This window comes from Geotrypetes seraphini, chromosome 5 (genome assembly GCF_902459505.1).
Source record: "Geotrypetes seraphini chromosome 5, aGeoSer1.1, whole genome shotgun sequence".
Classification (NCBI taxonomy): domain Eukaryota; kingdom Metazoa; phylum Chordata; class Amphibia; order Gymnophiona; family Dermophiidae; genus Geotrypetes; species Geotrypetes seraphini.
The window spans coordinates 196273577-196292455 of record NC_047088.1 but is presented as its reverse complement, the minus strand read 5'-3'; the positions used below and the strand labels follow the sequence as shown (position 1 = coordinate 196292455).

Here is an 18879-nt window from a genome sequence, read left to right as displayed (position 1 = left end):
TTTCTTTTCAATCTTCTCATTAGTTTCATAGTCTCACAGTTTATTAAAAATTTGATTAAACGCTTAACATAACATTCCAAGCGTTGTACATTTTTTAAAAAGTTAAAAATATAAAATGGGGGAACAAACAACAAGTAGTAGACAAAATCTTCATACAATTAGACATACTTGGTTAGAAAAGGGCGATTGTAAACAAAATGAAAAGAGGGGAGAAATACAATTTTTAAGTAAAGTAAATATAAAAGGCTTAAAATGTTTCATCCTGCTTGTATTTTTATCAACTTCAACCATATTCTCTAAGCTGAAAAGACTTGTTATAAGGGAGAGTTCTACCAGTATCATTTTGCTATCTTTTTCTCAGAGCCTATTCTAGTTCTGCTATACTTTAAGGATAGGAAAAATCAGACCTGCATACAACATTCATGCTTTTAAGTGGTGGGTCTGGTCAGGAGGGTGAGAGGTACTGGTCAAATGATGAACACTAGCAGTAATATCAAGAGAGTACTGCTACATGACACAGGTGTCATTTTGGATAACACTGACTTGGGCAGCAGTCAAGAATGACAGCTGCCATGGGTGACACCCCTTAGCAATCTCCACACCCTGGGTTTTTTGGGGTGGGGAGGGGTATGATCACAGAGTGCCAATGTGGGCCCACATTGCTGTACATGCATTGCTAGATAACAAAGGAGCACCCACACTGCCGTTGCATATAATGCTTTGCCCATGTGCCATCTGCCCTGTGAGTTAAATGCAGGGACTGTCCCCTACATTTACCATATATGAACATAAAAATGTAACATGTGCAAAAAAAAAAAAAAACCAAAACAAAACAAAACAAAAAACTTACTACACTTTTGAAAAATCCCTTGGGAACTTTCAACTTCACCAACAGAGCCAATGAAGCTGAAATGGCTAGAAAAGTTCAAACCAGGATCTGAATTTCAGGTTAATCTAAGCAGCTTTTATTCAATATAACAAATACTTAGGGTAGGGGATAGGTCTGCTGCATGATGCAGTTCTCAACCTAATGTAAAATTTGCATGCTTCAAAACAGTTCTTTAGTTACATACTTAGAAGTCTCTCAAACCATGCAATTGAATAATCATGCTGTTAAAGACAATTATTAATAGGAACATCAAAAACAATTACAGGTTGACTGGACAGTTTTATGTAACTTGGCAAAATACCTGCTGGCTATCAATTTTCCAACATATGGGATCTCAGCAGTAATATATGCTAAAATTACTTCTTCACTACAAAATGAAAAATATGCTATTTCCCCACTCAGAGATAATTAAGCCATTTATTAGTTGTATATATCGTACAAAAATGTAGATATTGGGAAACATTTTTTCTTCTACAGATACAATGCAGGACCCAGAAACTTCCAACTGTTTTAATCAGAAATGTGATTTTTGCCACATTGAACATAACTGCCAAACTGGATCAGGGCAAAGGTCCATCAAGTCCAGCATTCTATTTCCAACAGTGTCCAATTCAGGTCACAAATATCTAGCAAGATATCTAGCTACATTTTTAGCAGCTTATCCCCAGGGATAAGCAGTCAATTTCCCCAAGTCCCCTTTGATAGCCTATCATGGACTCTAGGTGTTTGTTCAAACCTTTTTTAAACCCATATGTTTTTTACCATATCCTCTGGCAATAAATTCTAGAACCTCATTATGCATGGAGGTAAAAATATTTTCTCCAATTTGTTTTACATATACAACTACAATCCCTAATCCTAAATCTACTAGATTACTCCAACATCCTCTACCTCCCCTGCCCTGCTACAATGACTAAACTACAAACAATCCAAAATACTGCTCTAAGATTCATCTACTCATTGAAGAAACACGACCATATTAAAGAAGCATACATCAACTCACATTGGCTACCAATCCAAGAAAGAATACTATTTAAATTTTACTGTACGTTATTTAAAACCTTAAACGGAGACGGCCTAACCTATCTGAACAACTGCCTCATCCAAACTACCTCAGTCAGACATAGAAAAACACACACCCCATTCACATACCCCTCAATCAAAGAAGTAAAACGGAAAAAACTCTACAATGGCCTCTTAGCCACTCAAGCAGCTAAACTAGATAACTAAATCTCCAATCTACTGATAACGACCCCGGACTACAAGATGTTCAGAAAAGAAATAAAAACTATACTCTTCAAGATATTCCTAAAACAGTCCTAACATCAAACTTACCGTCCTTCCTCCCTCCCTTTTCCCGCCACACAGAAACTACTCTTTACCTCTCTAGAAATGACAAAACAATCTTCCATTGTAACCACCATTTTTAACTCTTTTGTAATCCGCCTTGAACCGCAAGGTAATGGGGGAATCAAAATCTCTAATGTAATGTAATGTAACTATGGGCTCCTTTTACTACGGTGTGCTAGCGTTTTTAGAGCGTGCTAACCCCTGCCCTATGCAGAAAATACTAACACCAACTCTATGGAGGCATTAGGGTGTAGCGAGCATAGCGTGCGCTAAAACCGCTAGCGCAGCTTAGTAAAAGGAGCCCTATGTGTACTTTAAGGGCCTGTTTTGCAAAGTCGCATAGTAACGGCCCCAAAGCTCATAGAGATTTAAAAAAGCTTCGGGGTCATTGCTGCGCAGCTTTGTAAAACAGGCTGTAAGTTTTGTACTTTTTAAAATAATTACAAACCAACTGGCTTGCAGGTACCTGTTTTACTCCATTTATGATTTTATAGACCTCTATCATACCTCTCTTTACCCTTCCCTCAAAGGGAGTTCCAACCCCTTTATCCTTTTGGTCACCATTTTCTGATCTTTTTTTATTCAACTATATCATTTATGAAGCAGAACTCAAAGTTGCACACAAAAGTTGCGGTTACATCATGGAATTATGGAAGTGATGTTTGTTGGGAGGAATGGTGATGAGTTGTGACTGGAGTGTATGAATGTGTTGGGTGCCAATGTATCTGAAGGAGATGACTGTTTTGGGTGTCAAACTTGATTCGGGACTCTTTAAAAAATCAAATTGTTAAAAAACTGTCCAATGTTGCTTTATGCACATTCATTTGTTGTTTAGATTGAAACCCATGCTATCTCTGTCTGATTTTCGAGAACTTATACAAGTGATAGTGTTATTTAGATTGGACTATTGTAAAGCCTTATATCTGGGATCAGCAAAAACCAGGTGTCGTGCACTGCAGTTGTTCAGAATGTGGTGGTATGGCTGGTTAAGGGGTTTTTTAAAACTGCTCACATAACACCTGTTTTGCAGCAGCTAACACTGGTTACCAGTGATTTTTAGGCTACAACAAAAAGGTGATGCAAAGCTTGATGAACAATGGATATCATCCAATACCATCCTATTTAAAACAGATAATAAGTGTTTATTGTCCAAGTAGATCATTAAGATCAGAAAACACTATGTTGTGGATGTAGTTGTGCAGCCAAGGTATGCAAACACAAGAGCATCAATTTTCTGTTTTGAAGGGTTGAGAATGTGGAATACTGTAGTCTGTTTGGTCATAGAACTGAAATAAAATTTTTTTTTTAAAGATTCAACATTTTGTAGCAGCATTTTTATGAGAGTAGAACTATTATAGGATTGGGCGACACATTGACGAAATGGGTTGGGAACTGGCTTGGAGGTAGGCTTCAGAGGGTAATGGTGAATGGCACCCCCTCTGAAATGACAGAGGTAATCAGTGGAGTGCCGCAGGGCTCGATCCTATTCAACATCTTTATAAGAGACTTGGCAGAAGGGCTGCGAGGTAAAATAACATTATTCGCCGATGACGCCAAACTAAGCAATGTAGTGGGCAAAAGCTCAACAGACATAAATTCAATGTCCAACAACATGATGCACGACCTACTCCTACTGGAGCGCTGGTCTAGGTCCTGGCAACTCAGCTTCAATGCCAAAAGATGCAAAGTCATGCACCTGGGCAGCCAAAATCCATGCAAGACTTACACCCTTAATGGCGAGATCCTAACAAGAACTGAAGCAGAACGAGACTTAGGGGTGATCGTCAGTGAGAACATGAAGACTGCCAATCAAGTGGAGCAAGCTTCATCCAAAGCAAGGCAAATCATAGGTTGCATACGCAGGAGTTTCGTCAGCCGTAAGCCTGAAGTCATTATGCCATTGTATAGATCCATGGTGAGGCCCCACCTGGAATACTGTGTGCATTTCTGGAGGCCGCATTACCGTAAGGATGTACTGAGACTGGAGTCGGTCCAGAGAATGGCCACCCGGATGGTCTCGGGACTCAAGGATCTCCCGTACGAGGAACGGCTGGATAAGTTACAGCTGTACTCACTCGAGGAACGCAGAGAGAGGGGTGACATGATCGAGACATTCAAGTATCTCACGGGCTGCATCGAGGTGGAAGAAGATATCTTCTTTTTCAAGGATCCCGCGACAACAAGGGGGCATCCGTGGAAAATCAGGTGCGGGAAACTGCACGGGGACACCAGGAAATTCTTTTTCACTGAAAGGGTGGTTGATCGCTGGAATAGTCTTCCACTTCAGGTTATTGAGGCCAGCAGCGTGCCTGATTTTAAGGCCAAATGGGATAGACACGTGGGATCTATTCACAGAGAAAGGTAGGGGAGGGTCATTGGGGTGGGCAGACTAGATGGGCCGTGGCCCTTATCTACCGTCTATTTCTATGTTTCTAATGTAAAGAAGGGCTGATGTGATACAGAACAACTTTGATGTCTATATGTGTTTTATTCTTATGTATGTTGATATTGAAATCGTTTGGTGTTAAAAAGTATATAAATTTTAAAAATAAATAATATTCTCCATGCCTTCCCTAATAATTCCTAATATTGTGCTTGTATTTTTGGTTGTATGGGAAGATGGCCCAAAATGTCAAGAGGTAAATACCCTACCTATACTTCTCCCGCAATTCCTACAGGTGATACATGAAAAATCAGAGTGGTTTTGTGTGTAGCTCCACAGCCCTCGATACCCTGCCCTAATGAGAGACTTTCACCGCATCTCTTCATACCCACTCCCCCTCACCTCTCCAGATGTGCGAGAGTTTGCAAATGGAAGCAGGGAAAATCCTAAAATTAGCATTACATCAACCACTTCAATATTTAGGTACTATTAAGAGTTGATAGCATCCACAGTATACAAAAAAAATTTCAAAACTACATTATAAATTAAAAACTTAAAAATTGTTAATATGAAAACACAGAATAGCTAATTTGTGCTTTCTCAAGTACTGCAGACCAATATATACAATATCTGCATTTTTGCCAAGCTGTTGGCTTGGCAGGTATGGTTTTGGATTGTTTCATTCTACTTGCAAAAGAGATTCCAATAATGAATGCTAGGATTATTTTGATCCACACAATGGTAAGCTGTGTTGTGGGGTAGTGCAAGGATCTAATCTAATCACCGTATTCCTTCAATTTTTATATATAACCAATGTGTAGGAATTTTTCAGTATTCAAGTTTAAGTACTACCTATATATAGGGGGAGTGTGGTGCAGTGGTTAAAGCTACAGCCTCAGCGCCCTGGGGTTGTGGGTTCAAACCCACGCTGCACCTTGTGACCCTGGGCAAGTCACTTAATCTCCCCATTGCCCCAGGTACACTAGATAGATTGTGAGCCCACCGGGATAGAAAGGGAAAATGCTTGAGTACCTGAATAAATTAATGTAAACCGTTCTGAGCTCTCCTGGGAGAACGGTATAGAAATTGAATAAATAAATATATAGATCTAGTGCCCCATTGGTATATACAGAGATGATGATTTGGACAGAATAAAATGCTTGGCTGTGGAATGTAACATGTTAAATAAAAGGTAAGCCAGAAGTTCATCCACTTTGACTTCCCAGCCAAGGAATTTTATTCCCTTGAGTGCAAAAGTTAAATTTGGGAGTTTGGTTATATTCTGATCTCACTATAACATATCAAACATATAGCAGTGACGATAGCATTTGCCTAGTTGCAAGTTGAAGCAACAGCCTCATTGGGAACAAGAGGATCCGATTGGAAAAACAAACACATGAACTACAGCAAAATTACTATAATGCAGTTCACTGAGGACTTCTGTAACTGGCATAGCAGTTTTTGTGGATTATTTGACAGGTTGCATTTGTTATCAACTGAAGCAAGACTAAGGGCTCCTTTTACTAAGGTGCGCTAGCATTTTTAGCGCACGCTGCACCCCAAGCTACGCATAAAAACTAACGCCAGCTCAATGGTAGTGTCAGTGTCTAGCGCACGTGGCAATGCAGCACACGCTAAAACCGCTAGCGCAGCTTAGTAAAAGGAGCCCTAAGGCTCAACTTGACTATGCTAGTTTTTTTTTTGGGGGGGGGGTTCTTTTTTAAACATATTAAGGGCCCTTTTATTAAGTTTTGTTAAACAGCTACTGTGTGTTAACAGCCAGTGCAGTAACAAAACACAAGTTAATTACTTAAGTCCATTATTCTAATTTGTATTTTATCTGTAATATTAGCTCACCTTGTTGTGAACCGCCTAGAACTTTTTCGGTATGGCGGTATATAAGAATAAAATTATTATTATTAATGCAGGTAAGGAGCAAGGTGCAGACATGATTTGAGGGAGGGAGAATAAGTATGGCCAGCTGACAGTTCTACTATGCCATGCCATCACAACTACTGTAAGTACAGCTGCACCTACCAAAACCTCAACACCACACACAAGCACATATACACATGAAGTTCTATAGAACTGAGGTTACAGTAAAAAAGGAAATCATGCTATTGGAAGTGTGACTGGATGCAAAATTGACAATGGAAGCGCAAGTTACATGAGTAGTACAGAAGGAATATTTTGATTTGAGAATGTTAGCACAATTAAAAATAGTGCTTATTGGTTGGGATTTTCAGCAAGTTTTACAGAGTATGGTGCTATTGAAATTGGACTACTGCAATGGCTTGTACCTGGGTATAGCAGCTACTCAGGTACAGGCGGTGTGGATTGTCCAAAATTCTGCTGCTCGTATGCTTATGGGAGTATCACATTACCCCTATATTGAAGAAATTGCATTGGCTTCTAGTGCAATTTTGTATTAATCATAAGATTTTGAAATTGGTTCAGCAGGGTATTTATGGTAAACTCCCCAGTTATATTAGTTAAATCTTACAGATTTACAAGTTATGCTACTCGGGTGGCAGTCTGAAGATCCCGTTAAGAACTAGCATGAGTATGCATTAACGTCTGTTAAAATCAACAATAACTGAGGTTTAATTATATTTTTAAGAGCTTTGCAATAATAAACATTAATGAGAAGATGACTCAATGGCAATAATGAAGCCAGAAGGGCCTTCCCTCTTGCCAAGTCACTAAAGGCTCTGCCGGTCTCAATCCCTCCCCTCAAAAACAGAAAATAGCTTTATAGTACAATGTGTGGGGGAGCTGCTAACCTGCTTTCACCCTGGGACACCTGGAGGAGACGTTCCTTTGCTGCCCTGAGTCTCCAGCAGCAGCGGCAGGCGCTCGTTGGTTCGGGCAGGCACTAGGAGAGACGGACCCCCTGACATCATCGGGTCCGTCTCCATAGAATTCCTTTAAATTTCACACCACTGCCGCAGTTTTTTGGGAGCTGCTAACCTGATTTCACCCTGGGACATCTGGAGGAGACGTTTCTTTGCTGCCCCGAGTCTCCAGCAGCAGCGGCAGGCGCTCGTTGGTTCGGGCAGGCACTAGGAGAGATGGACCCCCTGACGTCATCGGGTCCGTCTCCATAGAATTCCTTTAAATTTCACACCGCTGCTGCGGTTGTGGCCGCAGCAGCTGAGGAGCAGGAATTCAGGTTGTATTAAACCTTAATCAGCCAGATTATGGGGAAAAGAAAGATTAAACCTAAGAGCTTTATCTGGTCCCATGGACAGGCATTTGACATTTTCTATTAATAATCCTACACAAACTTTATCGGATATGACATCTCCCATATCGGGAGCATTAATGAGTCCCCTCGAAAGAACACCCCCTCTTCATCCAGTATCAGGTGATAGCAGGAAAGACATTCCCGCTATTTCCACTGAATATGTGGGATCCTCTGCTCAGACAAGTAAATTATTTTTTTCTGAAATACCTAAACCACTTGAATTTTCAAGTGTAGCAGAGGACCAACCACCTACAGTGGAAACACAGGATATTACCCTTAAGTATTTGTGGTTAGGTATATCTAGAGTTGAAGGGATTCTCAGAGAAACAGTTAAACAAACATTGGATTTTTCACAGTCTGTGTCTCAAAAATTTGAAAATGTGGGTTCCAATTTGAGTTGTTTGGATAAAAGATTAAGTGTGTTTGAAACTCAAAGTAATACACTTCAAGCTATCTCAGTAACTGCTGTTAAGGATTCTACGGTGATACATTCAAAAATGGAAATGATGGAAAATGTTTATAGAGCGAGAAATCTCCGATTGGTTAATTTCCCAGTAACTCATTTATTATCTCCTGAAATTTTGTTAAGGAAATATTTTAAAGAAATACTGGGATTATTCAATGTGGAAAATTTCCCATTAAATAATTATTATTATGTTCCTCAAAGGAAAGTACAATCCGCCCAGGAGGTGGACCATCTGGTTACTAATCAAATTAATTTGACAGAGTTTTTGGAAGATAGTCAGGATGTGATCCAGAGTACCGTATTTTCACGCATATAACGCGCGCGTTATACGCGTTTTTACCTACCGCGCATACCCCTCGCGCGTTATATGCATGAGCGCGGTATACCAAAGTTTTAAAACATAGTTCCCACCCCGCCCGACGCCCGATTCACCCCCCCAGCAGGACCGCTCGCACCCCCACCCCGAACGACCGCTCGCACGCGCTCCCATCCGCACCCTCTTGCCCGGCCGACTCCCCGACGTCCGATACATCCCCCCCCCCGGCAGGACCACTCGCACCCCCACCCCGAACGACCGCCGACTTCACGACAATATCGGGCCAGAAGGGAGCCCAAACCCTCCTGGCCACGGCGACCCCCTAACCCCACCCCGCACTACATTACGGGCAGGAGGGATCCCAGGCCCTCCTGCCCTCGACGCAAACCCCCCTCCCCCCCAAGAACCTCCGACCGCCTCCCAGCCGACCCGCGATCCCCCTGGCGACCCCCACCCCCCTTCCCCGTACCTTTGGTAGTTGGGCCAGAAGGGAGCCCAAACCCTCTTGGCCACGGCGACCCCCTAACCCCACCCCGCACTACATTACGGGCAGGAGGGATCCCAGGCCCTCCTGCCCTCGACGCAAACCCCCCTCCCCCCCAAGAACCTCCGACCGCCCCCCAGCCGACCCGCGATCCCCCTGGCGACCCCCACGACCCCCCCACCCCCCTTCCCCGTACCTTTAGTAGTTGGCCGGACAGACGGGAGCCAAACCCGCCTGTCCGGCAGGCAGCCAACGAAGGAATGAGGCCGGATTGGCCCATCCGTCCTAAAGCTCCGCCTACTGGTGGGACCTAAGGCGCGTGGGCCAATCAGAATAGGCCCTGGAGCCTTAGGTCCCACCTGGGGGCGCGGCCTCAGGCACATGGGCCCAACCCGACCATGTGCCTCAGGCCGCGCCCCCAGGTGGGACCTAAGGCTCCAGGGCCTATTCTGATTGGCCCACGCGCCTTAGGTCCCACCAGTAGGCGGAGCTTTAGGATGGATGGGCCAATCCGGCCTCATTCCTTCGTTGGCTGCCTGCCGGACAGGCGGGTTTGGCTCCCGTCTGTCCGGCCAACTACTAAAGGTACGGGGAAGGGGGGTGGGGGGGTCGTGGGGGGCGCCAGGGGGATCGCGGGTCGGCTGGGGGGCGGTCGGAGGTTCTTGGGGGGGAGGGGGATTTGCGTCGAGGGCAGGAGGGCCTGGGATCCCTCCTGCCCGTAATGTAGTGCGGGGTGGGGTTAGGGGGTCGCCGTGGCCAGGAGGGTTTGGGCTCCCTTCTGGCCCAACTACCAAAGGTACGGGGAAGGGGGGTGGGGGGGTCGTGGGGGTCGCCAGGGGGATCGCGGGTCGGCTGGGGGGCGGTCGGAGGTTCTTGGGGGGGAGGGGGGTTTGCGTCGAGGGCAGGAGGGCCTGGGATCCCTCCTGCCCGTAATGTAGTGCGGGGTGGGGTTAGGGGGTCGCCGTGGCCAGGAGGATTTGGGCTCCCTCCTGGCCCGATATTGTTGGTGAGTCGGCGGTCCTTCGGGGGGGGGGGGAGGGATGTATCGGACGTCGGGGGGGGGGGCATCAGGCTTTCAGGATGGGGACAGACCTTCAAGGGGGGACAGTGCACGGAAGTCAGGGGGGGTGAACGGAGAGTCGGGACAGCGCACGGAAAGTCAGGGCGGGCGAAAGGAGCGTCGGGCAGCATGCGCGGTATACCCGTGAGCGCGGTATATCAAAGTTTTTGTGCAAATCATCGTGATTTCTGCGCGCTATATCCGTGTGCGCGTTTTATACGGGTGCGTGTTATTTGCGTGAAAATACGGTAGGTCCACTCTGGTAATAACATGCATGAGTGAGATAGATAAAATGTTAATAATGAAAACTTACTTTAAAAATAGATTGACAAAATTTTGTGGATATTTGGTTAGAATTTTTCCTGATGTATCAAGAGCTACACAATTAAGAAGGAAAGAATTTTTAAAATTAAAAACAAGTGTTAGCTCTTGAGGCATCATTCTATTTAAAATTTCCATGCAAATGTCTTGTTAAATTACAAGACATTGAATATGTATCCTATTCAATTGCAACAATTCTTATTAGCTAGAGAACAGAAATGAGTTTTATTCTTTAATATGTTTCATAACTGAGAAATTGGAGGAAATTTAATGGTAGGAAAGGGTTTAAGATTCATAAGGATGAATCAAGAACCAATTCTTAGTTTTCTTCTTATTTTTTGTATAAAAAATTGGTAGCATGTCTCCCCATTATTGTGGGCTTGGAAAAGAATTTTGTTTGTATGTATAAATATTGTTTAAATTTTGTATAAGAATCCTTTTTTTCCTGGTATCATTTGATATTGTAATCTTTAAATTTATATTAAAAAAAACAAACAAACCAATGTGTGAAAAGCTGTTCCTCCAGGATGAGCATAAGGCTTTGGGAAGAAAACTGGTAGCACAATGGATTGATTGAGATGAAATTCTGAGACCACTTTTGGGAGGCATTTAGGATGAGTGCGGAGAACCACCTTATCATGATGGAATACTGTGAATGGCAGGTCCGACATCAATGCTTGAAGTTCACTCACTCGATGGGCAGAAGTGAGAGAAATCAAGAAGACCACTTTCCAAGTAAGAAACCTGGCGAGTAGAAGCCATTGGTTCAAATGGGGATGTCATCAAAGTGGCTATGACTATACTAAGATCCCAGGCAATTGACAGTAATTCAATGCCCGACAACATGATGCACGACCTGCTTCTACTGGAGCGTTGGTCTAGGTCCTGGCAACTCAGCTTCAATGCCCAAAAATGCAAAGTCATGCACCTGTGTAGTCAAAATCCATGCAGGACTTACACCCTTAATGGCGAGATCCTAACAAGAACTGAAGCAGAACGAGATTTAGGGGTGATCGTCAGTAAAGACATGAAGACTGCCAATCAAGTGGAGCAAGCTTCCTCCAAAGCAAGGCAAATAATAGGTTGCATACGCAGGAGTTTCGTCAGCCGTAAACCTGAAGTCATTATGCCATTGTATAGATCCATGGTGAGACCTCACCTAGAGGTACTGTGTGCAATTCTGGAGGCCACATTATTGTAAGGATGTGCTGAGGCTAGAGTCGGTTCAGAGAATGGCCACCCGGATGGTCTCAGGACTCAAGGACCTCCCGTACGAGGAGCAGCTAGAGAAGTTACAGCTCTACTCACTCGAGGAACGCAGAGAGAGGGGAGACATGATTGAGACGTTCAAGTATCTCACGGGCCGCATTGAGGTCGAAGAAGATATCTTCCTTTTCAAGGGTCCCACGGCAACAAGGGGGCATCCGTGGAAAATCAGGGGCAGGAAACTGCACGGTGACACCAGGAAATTCTTTTTCACTGAAAGGAAATCGCTGGAATAGTCTTCTACTTCAGGTCATTGAGGCCAGCAGCGTGCCTGAATGGGATTCATGTGGGATCTATTCACAGTGACAGGTAGTGGAGGGTCATTGGGGTGGGCAGACTAGATGGGCCGTGGCCCTTATCTGCCGTCTATTTCTATGTTTCTATGAGGTGGTTTGAGTGGAGTTTGGAATTGAAAAGTCCCTTCATAAACCTGGAAACAAGAGGATGAGAGCCCAGAAATTTATTGTTGACAGGAACGTCAACACTAATAACACCGAGGTGAACTCTGACTGAAGTAGGTTTTATGCCAGAATTGGAAAGATGGAGAAGATAATCCAACACTGATGATAGAGACTAAGTTAGAGCATCTTGGTGGTAGAGAGTACACCACATATTGAAAAGTGTCCACTTCTATTGATAATATTGCTGAGTAGAGGGCTTTCTAGAAGCAGCTATAATGGCTTGTACTGCATCAGACAGATTAGGATCTGCTGAAGTCCGGTCAAGAGGTACCAAGCTATGAGGTGTAGTAATTTCAGATTGGGATGGAAAAAGACTCTGACTTTGAGTAAGCAGAGATGGAAAGATTTTCAAGGGAATTGGATCCCTGGCTGAAGTAGAAGGGAGTACCAAGGTTGTTTGGGCCACTGAGGAGCTATCGAGATCATGGTGGCTGACTCTCGCTTGAGTTTGACTAATGTCTTGAGAATGAGAGGGATTGGTGAAAAGCAGCTGCTTCAAGACATTGAGGAGAATACTGTTTGGAACAGTATTGAGGCAATTTGTGATTGTGGAGAGAGGCAAACAAATCTGAGGAGTCGCCCATAGTAAGAAAATGTTTATGTAATACTTTGGTGTCGAGGATCCACTTGTGCGGTCGAAGAAATCTGCTGAGTTTGTCTGCTAGAATGTTCTGTGACCCTTGCATATATATGGCCTTGAGAAATATGTTTCGAGCAATCGCCCAGTTTCAGATGTAATTGGCTTCTTGACAGAGAGGGAGAGAGCCAGTTCCTCCTTGCTTGTTGATGTAATATAATTACTACTTGATTGTCTGTGTGAACTAGGAGGACTTGATTGGAAAGACTGCTCTGAAAGGTTCTTAGAGCATTTTGAATAGCTCTCAGCTCTAATAGGTTGATGTGTAATGTTTTCTCTTGAGCAGACTAGCGACCTTGTGTGCAAAGATCGTCCAGGTGGCCTCACCAAGCATACATGGACGCATCTGTGGTGAGCACATTCTGATGTGGAGGGATGTGAAATAGTAGACCCCTGGAAAGATTGGTCAGATCCATCCACCACTGAAGTGATTGACGAAGAGGCGAGGCGATTGTAATATTTTGAGAAAGGATCGAGAGCCCAAGACCATCGAGATGCTAGGGTCCACTGAGCTGTTCTGAGATGGAGCCTTGCAAAGGGGGTAACAGACTGTGGATGTCATGTGTCACCAAAAGCCACATCTTCTGTCTGTCTGAAATGGTTTATAGACGAGAAACATGCTTGCAAAACTGAAGCAAAGTGTCTTGTCTTTGTTGAAGTAGAAAAGCCAATAGATAAACGGTGTCGAGAAGGGATCCCATGAATTGCAGTTTTTTGGGATGGTTGAAGTTGAGACTATGGAAAGTTGACGTCGAACCCTAGTTGTTGAAGAAATAAGAACATAAGAATTGCCGCTGTTGAGTCAGACCAGTGGTTCATCGTGTCCAGCAGTCTGCTCATGTGGCGTCCCTTGGTCAAAGACAAGCACCCTGAGACTAGCCCTACTTGCGTACGTTCTGGTTCAGCAGGAACTTGTCTAATTTTGTCTTGAATCCCTGGAGGGTGTTTTCCCCTATGACAGACTCCGGAAGAGCGTTGCAGCTTTCTACCACTCTGAGTGAAGAAGAACTTCCTTACGTTCATACGAAATCTATTCCCTTTCAATTTTAGAGAGTGCCCTCTCATTCTCCTTATCTTGGAGAGGGTGAACAACCTGTCCTTATCTACTAAGTCTATTTCCTTCAGTACCTTGAATGTTTTGATCATGTCCCCTCTCAATCTCCTCTGTTCGAGGGAGAAAAGGCCCAGTTTCTCTAATCTTTCACTGTACGACAACTCCTCCATCCCCTTAACAATTTTAGTTGCTCTTCTCTGGACCCTTTTGAGTAGTACCATGTCCTTCTTCATGTACGGTGACCAGTGTTGGATGCAATACTCCAGGTGAGGGCGCACCATGGCCCAGTACAGCGGCATGATAACCTTCTTCGATCCCTTCGTGATCCCCTTCTTTATCATTCCTAGCATTCTGTTCGCCCTTTTCGCTGCCGCCGCACATTGTGTGGACGGCTTCATCGACTTGTCGATCATAACTCCCAAGTCTCTTTTCTGTTATTGTCAACTGTGTTGTAGAAAGCATATCTTGAGGCGAGACAGTTTTTATCATCCAGTCATCTAGATATGGATATACTTAAAACCCGTGAATGCGCAGGGTTGCTGCCATGACTACTAGGCACTTGGCAAATTCTCTTGGGGAAGAAGCCAGGCCAAATGGCAGAATCTTGAACTGGAAGTGTTGGTGAGCTACGCAAAAGCACAGAAACTTCCTGTGAACAGGATGTATAGAGATGTGTGTGAAGGCCTCTGAGGTCTAGAGAGCATAGACATTCGTTTCATTCTAGAAGAGGGTGTAGAGTCCCTAAAGATAACATACAAAATTTTCTTTGACCAGATATTTGTTTAAGTCTCGGAGGTTGAGAATTGGTCAAAGACCTTCCGTCTTCTTTGGAATTAGAAAATACTTAAACCTCTGATTTTTCTGAGAAGGAAGAGCTGCTTCTATGGCATTTAACTGAAGCAAAGCTTCGATTTCCTGAAGAAGGGATGTCTGTTGTGATGTGAAAGAGGACTCTCTTGGAGGGTGATTTGGAGTAAGTAGCCCTCCATGATGACTTTGGGGACCCAAGAGTCCATTGTGATGAGAACCCAACATTGATGATATAATTGTAGTCAACCTCCAATAGGTTGGGGAAGAGGCTGAGAGGGAAATATGGTGGCCATGCTCTCTAGAAGCACGTCAAAAAAACTGAGCTGGCTTTTGAGGAGTCAGTGTGAATCTTTTCCGGTCACTGCTGCTTTTGTCTCTTTTGTGGTGGCGGTTTGGAAAAAGATGTTGCAGGGTATCATCTTTTATAAGAATAAGAAGCTGGTTGTGGTCAGTAACGCAACATCTTCATCTTCAGGACAATAAGAATTGAACTTAAAAAATTTGTCAGCTATATTGGAGCAATCAATTAATGAAACCACTCAGCGGGCTACTTTAGTTGCTTCTTTTATCTCAACAAGATTTAAATAATGTTATGAAAATTTGAAAATTGGGCGAGATCTAAGATGGCGATGGAGTGAGTCGCGTCTGAAGTCACTCTTGCACTTTACTGGCAACTTGCATTTCTATCAACATTTTTACCTCTTCCTATGCCCAAGCGCAGGGGCAAACAGAGGGGCATTCTTCCAGCCTCCTCTGCTACTTCGTTGTCACGGCAGGCGGCAATAACTGCATACGCCATCCCGGTTGGATCGGGCTTGTCGGCTGACCGAGGTGGGCAGACCTCGGTCTTGGAGGGCGAGGTGTCGCTCAGCCCACTGGGGCCTGGAGTTCCTCCGCGTCCCGGGAGGATGTCAGGGACGCCGTCAGCAGCGCAGGAGGTGCTAGAGTTGGCCCTGGCAGATTTCACCCCTGACCCCAGATGCGGTTCACAGCTTGTCGACTTCCTTGCAGCCGACACCAGAGGACGGAGGAAGTGAAACCTGCATTGAAGCAGGGAAGGAGGAGGTGGAACCCATTGGGGCAGTTCCTGGAATATCTATACCTGCTCCTTTAACAAGACCTGAGGTGACCGACATGGAAGCGATTTGGAGTGGACTGGAATCTCTACATAAGGTATGCTCCCAATTTGTTTCCTCAGTACGGAACACTAACATTCAATTTAAAACCTTTTGAAGAGAAATTTCAAAAACAGTCTGACAGAATACATAGAAACATAGAAGATGACGGCAGAAAAGGGCTACAGCCCATCAAGTCTGCCCACTCTGCTTACCCACCCCCTGTCTATGCCCTAATGACCCAATTTCCTTATCTTGACCCTCGTAGGAATCCCACATGGGTATCCCATTTATTCTTAAAGAATGGACAATTTAGAAAAATCAATGGCAGAAATGAAGGTCTCCATTAATTTACAATTGAAGGAAAAGTGCCTGTTTATTAGGAAAATGGAAAATTTGGAAAATGCCAATAGAAGTTTGAACCTTAGACTTTTAAATTTTCCAGTATCCAAATTTCAAACAGAGAGACTTATTTCATTCCTTCTTAAAACTAGTATTGAAATTTCCTGAAAATAATATGCCACCGTTACAAAAGCTATATTATTTGAATATTCCTAAAGAAGATAAAGGCAAAGGAACTGTACCAGGAGATCTGAATCTCACTGGTATGTTGGAAACATCTCAACAAGAAGAAATAGTCACTAGAGCAATCTTACTGGTAACCTTAGTTTTTCTCCAGGATTAGGAGGCAGCTCTTCGTCTATTCTATAAGACTGATAATGTGGAATTTAAAATTTCAATATTTCCTGATGTTTTGAAATGGACGCTAGCCAGACAGAAGAAATTCCTGGCTTATCATCAGTTAACTTTGAGTATGGAAGCAACTTTTCAGTTACGTTTACCCAGTAAATCCTGCGTTACCTATTAGAGTACTAGATATATATTTTATGACCCTGATCAATTGAACTTTTTTCTTGAGGGTAAGGCAGCTGAAAGAACTTCAGAGGCCTTCATAGAGTCTCTCAACCAGGCAGTTAATTAATTAAATCCAACTGCACTAAGAACATAAGCAATGCCTCTGCTGGGTCAGACCTGAGGTCCATCGTGCCCAGCAGTCCGCTCACGCGGCGGCCCAACAGGTCCAGGACCTGTGCAGTAATCCTCTATCTATACCCCTCTATCCCCTTTTCCAGCAGGAAATTGTCCAATCCTTTCTTGAACCCCAGTACCGTACTCTGCCCTATTACGCTCTTTGGAAGCGCATTCGAGGTGTCCACCACACGTTGGGTAAAGAAGAACTTCCTAGCATTCGTTTTGAATCTGTCCCCTTTCAACTTTTCTGAATGCCCTCTTGTTCTTTTATTATTTGAAAGTTTGAAGAATCTGTCCCTCTCTGTAATGCGATTTAATTATGAACTATTCCTGAAAGCCAACTTCCCTTGGAGGTGATGGATTCTCTCTCCTCAGTTTGTGGACTTTGAATTAGTCATTAATGTGGAATTATTTTATAATTTTTGTTTGTTTCTTATTTCAATTGTTAAACAACAATTCAGTGGAAATAAACAATTTGTAAAAAATATAAAAATAAATAATAATTAAAAAATCTGTAAATTTCCCCAATTCTAAATCTCTTTTCCTTGGTCAAAAAATCTGGATTTTTCTAGATGTTACAAAAGTAATACAGGAATGAAAATCTTTTCTCGCTTATAGACAAGAGACCTTGGATTTAGGGGCCACATTTAGGCTCCTTTATCCTTGTAAATGTTTGGTCTCCCTGGGAGGTTTAAAATATATCTTTTTTGTTCCTGAACAATTGGAAGCCTTTATAGATCTTAAGAAAATAGCTTAAGGTTTAAAGATATTATAGGGTATTGGTATATAAAAATTACCGCTGGTGATTGTTAAAGCCTTACTTTAATGCTATTACTAATTCTGGATTGCCTTATTCCTTTCCTTGTTCATTTGGTTGGGGTCTAATATAGGAGAAGTATATTATTTCTAATGGAAATATGCTGCATTTAAAAGTATTTTTTTCTTTAGAAGTGGATACTTGTGAATTGAAATTTCAAAATTTGATTTAAAAAATAAAAAGAAGTTGGTTTTGGAGCAGACTTAGATTGTTGACTCTTAGTCTTTGATCTATTAAAAGAGTTCAATTTTGCTCATGCTGAGTCAGCTTTTGAGTAGCAGCCTCTATTCTATCACCAAAGAGTTCTTCCCCCAGTTATGGAATGTTGGCTGAACAGTCCTGAAGATTAATATCATGTCAGAGACTCCATGTCAGAGACTCGTAGCCAAGCAAGATGCCTCATAGCAAAAGACAGGGCCGATGCTCTTGATGACATTTCAAAAGCATCGAATGCCATCCTTGCCATATATTTCCTGGTTTGTAGAAGACTGTGTGGTCTGCTGAAAATCCTCAAGATATTCTAGAGGAATATACTGTTCGAAGTCAGCCAGCTTCTAAATTGACAGGGAGAGACTTGGCCAACTGTCAATGTATTTAGTAAAAGAAAGTTCTTCAGGGGGAGATCTTCTTGGAGAAGGAGGAGATGGTCAGAAGGTATAACCAAAAAAACTCTGTGGAGTGACAATGTTCCTAAATGGACTCTATTTTGAAAGTGTCAAAGTTCCAAAGGTACACTGAAATCATCCACATAAAAGCCTTACAGGACCTAGTCCGCTAGGGTTAACAGGACCCAACACGGTCCGTGTTTTGACAAAAAGTCTTCTTCAGGGGTCCCTGGGGGTCCGTGTTGGGTCCTGTATCCCTAGCGGACTAGGTCCTTTAAGGCTTTTATGTGGATAACCTATTTTTATGTGGATGAATTTATTTTATGTGGATGTTCAGTGTACCTTTGGAACTTTGACACTTTCAAATAAAGTCCATTTAGGAACATCGTCACTCCACAGAGTTTTTTTTGGTTTTCTCTGGATTTTCTTCTCTGTGGATATTTTGGGGTCAATTCCTTTTGTTTTTTTGGATCAGAAGGTATATCATATGGCTCAGGGGCAGACAATGGGGGCTCACATGGTGACATGAGAGATCAGAATCAACTGCATGAATCCCAGGTGACTCT

The 18879-nt window shown here is 43.2% G+C and overlaps 1 protein-coding gene across 3 annotated transcripts in view; it reads right to left on the bottom strand.

Annotated features, from left to right (window-relative positions):
• Positions 1-18879, bottom strand: part of LNPK (lunapark, ER junction formation factor) — a 192374-nt gene that overhangs the window by 45659 nt on the left and 127836 nt on the right. The gene's annotated exons all lie outside the window — the stretch shown is intronic.